The sequence below is a fragment of the Hippopotamus amphibius genome, chromosome 6 (genome assembly GCF_030028045.1).
Source record: "Hippopotamus amphibius kiboko isolate mHipAmp2 chromosome 6, mHipAmp2.hap2, whole genome shotgun sequence".
In the NCBI taxonomy this organism is placed as follows: Eukaryota; Metazoa; Chordata; class Mammalia; order Artiodactyla; family Hippopotamidae; genus Hippopotamus; species Hippopotamus amphibius.
This window is the reverse complement of record NC_080191.1, coordinates 19,763,851-19,774,195: the sequence shown is the minus strand read 5'-3', so window position 1 is coordinate 19,774,195 and position 10,345 is coordinate 19,763,851. Positions and strand designations below refer to the sequence as shown.

The following is a 10,345-nucleotide window of genomic DNA, read 5'->3' as shown; positions in this document are numbered from 1 at the left end:
CCACACTCAATGTGTCAGAGAAGTCTCTGGGCAGTAATTGGTAGTTATGTTACCCAAGGAAAGGCACTGTTGGGTTGAATCTGCCACAGCCGATGGAGGGCTGCGTGGAGACGGTCACCTCACTGTAGCAGAGGTTGGAATGCCAGGTAGGGCTCCGAGCATGGTGAAGTGGGGCACAAGAGTTGTCTGTGACACACGTCATCTTCCCCATGCAATCTATACTCTTTCAAGCTCCACATCAGGGGCTCCCAAAGACTTCATTCTTGTCATTCACTGTATCTCACTGTGTTTTTATTTCAGATGCAGGACCCTTATTTTTCCAGAATCAGACAAAAACAACATAGAGATATCTTTAACATTAAAGACTTTAAAAACCTAAATAGCAGCTTTAAAGAGGGTCCATGCAGCAAAATTTTGAATCCCTCTGCCTTATTCAAGGGCTCCCATCAACTCAATGAATGCCTATTTTCGGTTTTTTCGCTATTCCTCCCAACCCACAAATTAGGTGACCTGAAACACCATCCTGAGATGCTCTTCTGAAACACCTAACAGAATAAACAAAATTTTTTTAATACTTAAGACAATTTTTTGTTGACTATAATTTGATGATTCTAAAGGTAAAAAATATCTCCTCAAATCATCAGTGGGAGCTAACTGGAATGAAAGTTTTCCTTGAATGTTTTTCTTAGGGACACTGCCATTTGCCACCATATGCATTTTATATGCATTTTGTTCCTGCCAAAATGCTTGTTCATGATTGTGTATAGGTCTGAATACAATTTCAAATAATCGTTTGGTCTCTGTACTTGGAAAACAACACTACATCACTGAGACATGTTCAGTTTATTAACTACGAAACCCCTGTAATCTTTTGCCCCCTTTCTTGAAAATTAGAGTCTCTACAATGTAAGTTTCTGCATATTACTACCAATGTTTAGAGACTGCTGCCAAAAACCAAGACAATAAAGAAAGGAAGTTGTTATTGAAAAACACTGGAAAATCATTGAAAATATAAGGCTGAGAACTGACAACTAGCAGTCAAGAGGCAAGTTTAAGTCCTTAACCCAAGGATTAAGTCTCTAGGGTACACTGGTAAATATGCCCAATCTGAGTAGCTTCAATTCCTTTACTCTTATTTAACTTACTTTTGTCACTACTGTGCAAGGTACTATGGTTATTACCCCCAGAGGCATTCCTCTTTTCTTTTTATAAAAACTGTTTTAGAGGGAGAAAATCTAATGAGTAAGTTCAGAATGCCATGGTTAAATGGCAAGTCCTGGTAGGTCATAAGTCTCAAGATTCATATTTTCTTTATATAATATGTCCATAAGGATTATCACTATAGAGAACAAAATATGTAAAAAGACACAATTCTTATTCTTGAGGAGATAATTATATACTCTGAGGATGTAAAGGAGCCATGCAGAAACATTTATATAATATATAATTAGGTGTGAAGTTTCCCAGGACCATTGAAATATATTCAAAAAATTTAAGTGAAAACATTTTAAAGGGCTAGAGGCAAAATATTTAGATGGTTTTATGAATTTGGAGAAGGATCTGTAGAAAATGGAAGGTTTGAATTTGGACTGGTGGAGAGAGGCAGAAAATGTATTCCTTGTGAAAAATAATACACTTCCACAAGGCACACAGCATTCTGTCCTATTGTGATGGCATTTTTCTATTTCCTTTTGTTTGTCTCTGCTGCTTTTTTCTTCAGATCATTGCAGGGCTGGCTTCCACTTGTCATATAAGTCTCCCCTTAAATATTCTTATATCATCTTATTTATGTAGGCACCAGTCACTTTTTAGTGGTATATTTTATTTTCTGCAAATAACTTGCCTTAACTGATATTATCTTGTTTACTTATCTTTATTGTAATGTCTGCCATTCTCCACTAAAGTGTTAGCAACATAATAGAAGAGAAGGGAAAGGAAGAGAACTTTATCTTCTTTACCTGCTGTATCAACAGCAACTCAAATAGCTCTCAACATGAACTTGGTAACAAATCATATAAATTGAATTAGTTGATGAATCTACCATATATAACCACATGACCTTACCTCTTTCTTGGTGATAGATGGGACTGGAGCACATCCTTTTCTCAAAGTCTTTGTGTTCACTAGAGCCTTTCTTGACTATGATCTTGCTTCATTTAAAGTCTATTCATTAAAAACAAAAGAAAAAATTGATGAATATTTTATGAGATAAAAATAATTTTGCATCCTTCTCATAAAGGTATGCATTTGGCAAGATGGAACACCTGGCCTTTTATGTTTACAATATGATAATTTAGCAAACATTTAAAGAAAATCCTACAGATTTTCTTTTTTTTCTATTACTATTTCATGAGATCTACTGTCATCTTACAGCGTTACTAAGAGTTTTAAGTTTTTAAGTATGATTGCCACATTGCTGTCATTAAAATTTTGTTAAATCCACTTTCATAACCAAGTAGTTAATAATTTGTTTGTTGACTATCGTTTCTTTCTTCTAAAGAGAAGTGTGGAATTTTATTCTCTGAAGATAAAGATAAATGAAGAAGTATTTAATAGGACTGCTAAAATGAGGAATTTCTGGTTGAAGCAGGAGATATGGAATCCAATGACCTAATAAATCTATCATGTTTTTAAAAGGTGCACAAGCAACACATTAGGGAATGAAGTAAAAAAGATATGCAAACTTTTCACCACTGTATGAAACATGTTGTCTAAAAACAAACAAACAAACAAAAAACCCACAGTGTGAGAGCTGTGAGTTCAGTGTTATTTGGGGTTTACTGAGGACTATAGCCCAGGAGATAGACAATCAGATAGCTCTGAGGAACTGCTCCAAAGTGATAGGAGGGAAAAGTCAGTATATATATGGCTTTAGTGGAGGGTATATATGTAATCAAGGACACATGCTGGTAGAAGGTTGCTGCTAGTCATGAGGAGCAGATGTCTCCATAAATGACTTTAGTTCTTTTCTAGGTATGAGAAGATGCAAGATATTGGGTTCATAAAATTTTCTCCTGAAAATATCTAACAATCTGAAGGCCTGTTCTGCAAGTTTTTCCCAGAGCACAGAATGCCTCATTCCTGATCACCACCCTGCACTCCTTTTCAGGGTGTGTTAAAAGTTAGCAATTGCAATGGCTAGTGACTTCATTCTTGAAGAACCAGATGGCAAGTGACATTCTTTAGTTGGCAGTGCCAACTCATGGTCAGAAGTTTGGCCATGGTTTGGGATGCATTTCATGACCAATTTGTCCCACTGTGCTAGGAATGCTCATTCCCAGGTCAGGGGAGGATTTCGTTGATAGGCCACTCAATGTGCGACTACCGGACTAGCCCTATTAACAGTAGCCAAAGGTCCCTGGACCACCTGTCTCACTAGTCTGTTATGGTCCAGGATGAGATTCCCTCTTGTTGCTTCTTCCTATCTCTAGAGTTACACTATCACAATCATTGATCTTATATAGAACTATACCTTTTGTCAATTGTTTCAAGCTGCCTAGTTATCCTTTTATCAGAGACTCAGCTAATCATATGGTAATTCAAGAAACAAAAATCTTGTAAAATAGGCAGAATACAAGTATTATACCTGGTAGCATTAATAAGATTATAACTAAATATTTAAGCCACAAACTTCCATTAGGTGTGGCCCAGTATCCCCAAGTTGTCTGACTTAGTTTGTTCCATTCCAATCTTTATCTTTAAGGGAAATGATATATTGGCATAAGGCATCCAGCCCCATTTCCTAGTGTATTAGGCTAATTATCCTTAGTATGGTTTAATTGTCCCAACATAAGGGGGGCCCTTAAACTTAAATGATGGTAGCCTGGTGTTAGCCATCTAAATCCACCCAACAACTGAGACAGGTTATATTCTTTAGCCAAAATTTAGCTCTTTGCTCTGATTGAGCTTGAGTAAATTTTTTAAAAATTCATATTTATGACCATGGTCAGAGCAAGTATGATTGATTGGCCAAGTGAGGGATTTCCATCTACTAATATCAAGAGCAACCAAAACAAACTATAACTTCTTTCTTCTAGAATAATTTCCTAAGGGCCATCCAATTAGAGCTTTGGAGTAGAGAAATCCACCAAGGTAACCCAGAAGTACTGGATATAGGTAATTGACCGTAAACACAACAGTTAGATTATTTTTTTTAAACTTCTGTACAAGATTGTGCTCATGACAGAAAAAAAAATTTGATTCATATGCAAAAGTCCAAGAAATTAAGAAAAAAATGTAAATAATCATATGGGTCAAGTCTGGCATCTTGGAATACCTGTCTGCTTCTGATGCTGTGATCTTCTCATCCTAGTGTAGGTGTAGTTACTAGTCTGAGTGTTGTTTTAAGGTGATTTTGAGGTTAGCAGTCCTTTCTATAGACCAGAGGCCTTTTCTAAGTAGGAAATACTAATCCAAAAGTCCATTCCCTTCAGTTTCACTATGCACGAGCTAGTTAGGAGTACCTGATAAGGGTCCTTCCATCTAGGTTGGAGATAGTTCTTTAAATTATATTTTCTCCAATATGCATAATCTTCTCATTGCAGGTCATGGAGCATCTGATCTTTGTCCAAAGATAGATTACTGAGATAAGCTTCAGAAACAAACATAGAGCCTTTTTAATAATTCAATTAAACTTTACAGTAATGTAATGTAACAACAAGAAGCTATCTGGGAAGTGAATCTTGGTAAATACAGACCTCAATTAGCAAAACTAGAATTTAGTATCTATTGAAACAATCTTTTTCTCTCTAAAATTACCCTAATGTCTACCAAATATAGCCAAATTAAGACTAATTTGTTTGCAAAATGAACCTAGTTTCAATAAACTTGGCCTGATGATTTACATAAGTGTAATTAATCATACATGCTTTTTTTTCTTTTTTTTATACAAATACATATTTACACTTCTGTCTGTATTTATACTTCTGAACAGTACAGAACAAAAATGATTCTCATCAATGATAATTATGATTTTTTTCCAGGTATATTTAGTACTATTCTTTGACAAAACACAATTCTGAACAATGTGATTTTGTGGATCAGATATACTTGTTCTACCTTAATCCACTTATTACATACAGGCTCTTTTAAAATTGGCTTTGCTGAAACTTTTATAAAGAATCTTAGATTGAATTTTTAAAAGGACACTGGAGGCCAGGAAAGCCAGACCAAGGGCTTGTCATCAGGTTCCACCTGTGATAGCTATAGACTTTGATGAATTCCTCTCTTCTCCAGATTCCCAGTATCTCTTGAGATATCTGTACCTAAATAAAGAAGGAGGTAGCCTTCTTTATACAAATGATCAGGCTGTTGGAAACCTGTTTCCAATCTCTAGAGGGATTGGGTAGAGAGAAAATATATATATTTCAATTCTGCTTACAAAGGTACAATTTACCAAATTGCTGTAAGTCATAATTAGCTTGAGGGGGAGGATTTCCTTATATCTGGAAAATATAGATTAAAGCCAGTCATGTTTCAGACAGAAACCATAAAAATGATAACCATATTCACCAGTTCACTCAGTCCTATGTAACTAATCTTTTTTAGTTAACAGTTTAATGAAGCCATCAGGTTTCCCATTAGAATTCTTTAATTTCTTACCCAGTTCAGTGGTATGATTTGAATGTTATCAGAAGCCTGTACTTAAAAAAAAAAAAAGTAGTCCTTGCTATGAATCTTCTTGAAGAGGAAGGATTTTTGTAAATGCATCAGAGTAAAACAATAACTGCCCATGAATGACAAAAGGCTTAAGGAGGCACAATTAAAGACTTGATGACAATGCAATTGGTAAAGAAACTTTGTTACTGCTGTGACCTATGACATTTTAAGATAATAACTAGAATCATGATTCATAACATTTTTCCAGAACACACCAGACTTTTAGGAATGCCATATAATTTCCAGAATATCTAGAAAAATAATATTTATTTACTAAGAAGATTTATTACTCACTTGACAGTGATGCCTATGTAATTTCACATACCAAATTAACTAATTATAATTAGTTTCATAATTATATAATTTTATAATTATAATATAATTTCTCTTTGGAATGCCTTAGGGGTCCTTTGAAGCATCCCAAAGTTAGCTAGAGGTCAAAGGAAATTCATTAGAATTTGATTTGGGGAAATTCACCAAAAAATATCAAAACGGTTTGAAACACTAGTCAAATAGGTCACTGTGAAACAATGCTTATTCACTTAACCAAAGTGACAATAAACGATTTCAAAGGCAAATACTGAAACTTATAACAGATTGCCAGTTAAAGGTAAAGAAACTTTTCAATCTGTTACCAAAAGCAGATCAAGGATTGGCACAGCTGAAAGAAACCCCTGATACACCGGGTCAGAGCTATCCACAGGCCACTCCCACCCCTCCCGCAGACCCAGAAGTCACACAGTCATCAGGATGGGGTTTGACCAGATGGTCATAATCAAGGATACCATCATTAGAATCCCAAGGCTTGGTTGTATCTAAGAGATAGTTGTGGGAGTGGGGAGGAGACTTAGAGTGTGTGGAGGGTGAGAGCAAAAGGATAGCGCCTACAGCTGTGGAAAAGGAGGGCGGGGGGCGGGGCGGGAGGGAAGGCAGTGATTCTTCTTGGTGTTCCATCAAGGAGTTGTTGAGTCACTGTCTACTTGGCACTATGTCCCAGGACTCTCTTTGTTTGGAATGGAAGGAATCTAGTGAATGCCATAGTCTCCTCACTGATACCTTGCTTATTGTGGACCTTGTGGCACCTTAATTGGACCATCATACTTATCTCTTTGTTCAGCCTTCCCTAATATGGGTTCCAGATTGACTTCTAATAGTCCCACCTCTCAAAGCTGACCTGTTCTACCCTCTACACAAAACTCTCCCATGTTTCCCCCTTGTCCCCTTGGGCTTTTTTTTTTTTTTAATTTTTATTGGAGTATAGTTGATTTACAATGTTGTGTTAGTTTCCAGTGTACAGCAAAGTGATTCAGTGCCTGTGCCTTTTTTCTGGTTATCCCCAAACCTAACCCTCACTCTAGCCCTCTCTTAAGTTGCAGTCTGAAAAACATCTTTCATTTCTCGAGATGTGCCTGGTTCTTTCAGGCTTTTGGCCATTCTATTCTTTCCCCTTAGAATATAATAATAATTATAACCAACATGCTAAGGGCTTGACTTTATATCAAAAAAAAAAAAAAAAAGTCCAAAGTCCTAAGCTTGTCCTAAAGACTAGAATAGGTAAATCCACAGGGATAGAAAACAGACTGGTGGTTGACAGGGGTTGAGGGGAGAAAGAATAGGGAGTCATTCCTTAATCAGCATGTTTTTAAAAAACTTTCACGGTAATGAAAAATATTTTGGAATTAGAGGTGGTGGTTTTGTAGTAGAGCACTACAGTTCACAACCCTTAGCCCTTGGCCATTGCTGTGGGCTGTTACGCACCTCCCCACCCCCCACCTCTGTTACCAGGGAACAGGTTACTGGTTACAGGGAGACCACCTATGCCCGACAGTTAGAGAGCAGTGATAGAGGTCCTGCTCAGCCATTGGTCGGTGCTACAGTGGGCCCCGCCCCCAAGCGAGCAACTGTCAATGAGCGACCGTTAGAGGGGCATTGAGCCAAATGGTCTGCATCGTCAGGTGGAGAGTGAGAGGCTCAACCACGGCTAAAATAACATCTAACTCAACAACTCCCATCACGGAGAAGGATCCTCGAAAGTTCACCATCACCTTGACGATTGATCCACGACTTTATTGGAGGATAAATGACTCCAGTGGAATTCAGAAAATGAAGTCGCGGCAAGAAAGGACAGCTCTTTGACGGGGGCCATTGCATCCTTCACAAGCTCCTCCTCCTGAGATTCCTAAAAACAGTACAAAATCTCCTTCGCATCCATCATTGAGAAGGGTTTCTTCCCATTTGGAAGAGGTCGATCTGCATTTTCAGTAATTCCTGCTTGACCTCCTTCAATACTGGACTGCCAAAAGTTGTCTCCAGCTGCATCCCCCTTTCTTCGTTGGAGAGGCCAAATAGGAAGTACCCGACCTGGGTCAGCTTGGGGTTCTTTAGTCTTTCTTCCTTGAACAGCAGCTTCTGCATATTCCCAATGCTCCACCTGTGGCCACCCACTTCTTCCTCCTCCTCCTCCTTTTCCTCCTCCTCCTCCTCCTCTTCTTCAGTCTCCAAGACATAGAACATGGCAGCAAGAAACTGCTGGACACTCAGGTGGATGAAAGAGTAGCAGCCCTCCTAGTCTGTGCTCTTCTGGAAAATATTCTTGTCCAGGAAAGGATAGAGGGCAGACTCCTTTACCCCAAGTCTCTTGAGGTCTTCTCCATCAAACACAGATGTCTGCGTCTATGTGCCCTCAGCAGCCAAAAGACACACAGACTTCATGGGAGCTTGGAGGCAAACTCTGGGGAAGCTGCTGTGAGCTGGCGCGAACTGGCTGAAGAGAAAACGCAGGACCAGGGACGTGGTCTGGCAGGTCGAGGCGGGGTCTCCCTGCTTCTCCATCTGCTGTTTCAGACACGTGCAGACGATCCAGCCCACGCCGGGGGCTGAGCCCATGTGGGACAGAGCTGCGTTGTTCTTGATCAAGTCAAAAGCGCGCAGGGCTTGACTCTAAAGTGTATCAAGAAACATGCCCTCCTGTCCAGCTCCAAGAACCCCTTTTATGAAGAGTGCCTGCTCCACCAAGAGCTGGAGCTCCCTCAGGCTCCCGGTCGAGTGGTGATCACTAAAGAAGACTTGGGTAGCATTTTTCTCTTTAGCAAACTCCCCAGGAGGATGGGCACAGGCCTCTCTTCTCCCAGTAGCCACATATGTCATGGATGAGTGCCCCCGAGGGGACTCAGCTCATCCAAACCATCGACAATGAAGAGGATTTTCCGTGCTTGGGTGAGCATCTGGAGAATGGCATCCTGCAGATCTGGCCCTTTCTCCCATATCAGCTCTGCAAAAGTGCACATGCCCTTGTGGTTGAGGTCCTTGCAGCTGAGATGGAAGGTGGAGTTGAATGTCTTCACCAGGTTGTCCTGTGTCCGGTCCAGCATTAACTTCTTTGCCAATGTGGTTTTCCTGATGCTGGCAGGACCGTGCAGCACCACAGTGTGTGGAAATGGCCCTGCAGGCATTTTAGGGTTACAGAATGGGATCAGGGTCTCATATCTCAGGGTGACACTATCTACATTTTCACTGGCTCCAGGCCATAAGTTCTTCCAGAGTTGCCAGAACTTCTTCTTCAATATATTTCTGTATTTATCTTGTTTACCTTCAGTGATAGGAGGTAGGAGATAGACAAGATATAGTTGGTTATTCGTTAGGGAAAAGACTTTGTTTTATGTAGGAAAAGAAAAAAAAAAAAAAAAGGAGAAATGAGATCTATAAAGAACCACCTGACACCAAACTCACTCCGGATAGATAGGATACAGACCTGCCTTTCTCCTTCCAAACCTTCTTTTGCTTCTCCTGGGTTTGTGACATCTTCCTGTACTTGAGTCAGCTCTGCAAAATACAAATTAAAGTGAGCTTGACACACACACACACACACACACAAAATAATAAAAAATAAAAGCAGATCAATATTTTAATAAAACATTGTCCTCTTAATAGAGAGAGAAACCAAATTCAGGTTTGTACCACAGTACCTTTAACATTAAAACTCAACTAAATTTATTCTAATCTTAGTCAGTTCTGACCACACATAGAATACCATTCTAAAGATGTTTTTTTGCTCTCACAAACCTCCTACAAATTTCTGTATCCATATTAGTTTGTCCCTTACGTTCTTTCCTATTTAGAAATAACCAACTTTAAGACAAATTACTTTCTTTTCACTTAACAAAATGCTTTTTCGTTTCTCATACTTTCTTTTACTGAAAACACACATCCTACTCTCTTTGTATACTGAAATGTCTCCCTTATTTCCAGTAGCTTTAATTACATATTAGAATCTTCAACTCTTAAAAACTTTAATTTCTAGTGAAAACTAAAAAGTAAGCAATTTTACATTAGCATTCTGTGTATTAGCAAACAAATATCTATAATTTCTAAAAATATGTGTTTTCGTACAAAAGATGTGGCACCAAACATATTTATTAATAGTGCTAAATATCTTTAGTTTCTCTGTAAAAGGAAGCTAGTGTTCAGTGATTAATTTTTCAGTATCTTATTTGGGAATGACCTAGATATTTAATAAACTTCAATCATATAACAAAGTAGCAAAACTCTATAAAGTTTCAAGTTGCCAAATATCTGGAGAGAATATTTTTTAAGTAGACAGTCCTAAAACATAATTATTCCTAAGGAGCTTACCTAAAAACTATTTTCTCATTTACATGTAATATATTTATAAGTTTTCATCCTATCA

At 38.3% G+C, this 10,345-nt stretch overlaps 1 pseudogene; it reads right to left on the bottom strand.

Moving 5' to 3' along the window:
- Positions 1-7,699: 7,699 nt before the first annotated feature.
- On the bottom strand, positions 7,700-9,110 carry LOC130854864 (NACHT, LRR and PYD domains-containing protein 7-like; annotated as a pseudogene).
- Positions 9,111-10,345: the final 1,235 nt, after the last annotated feature.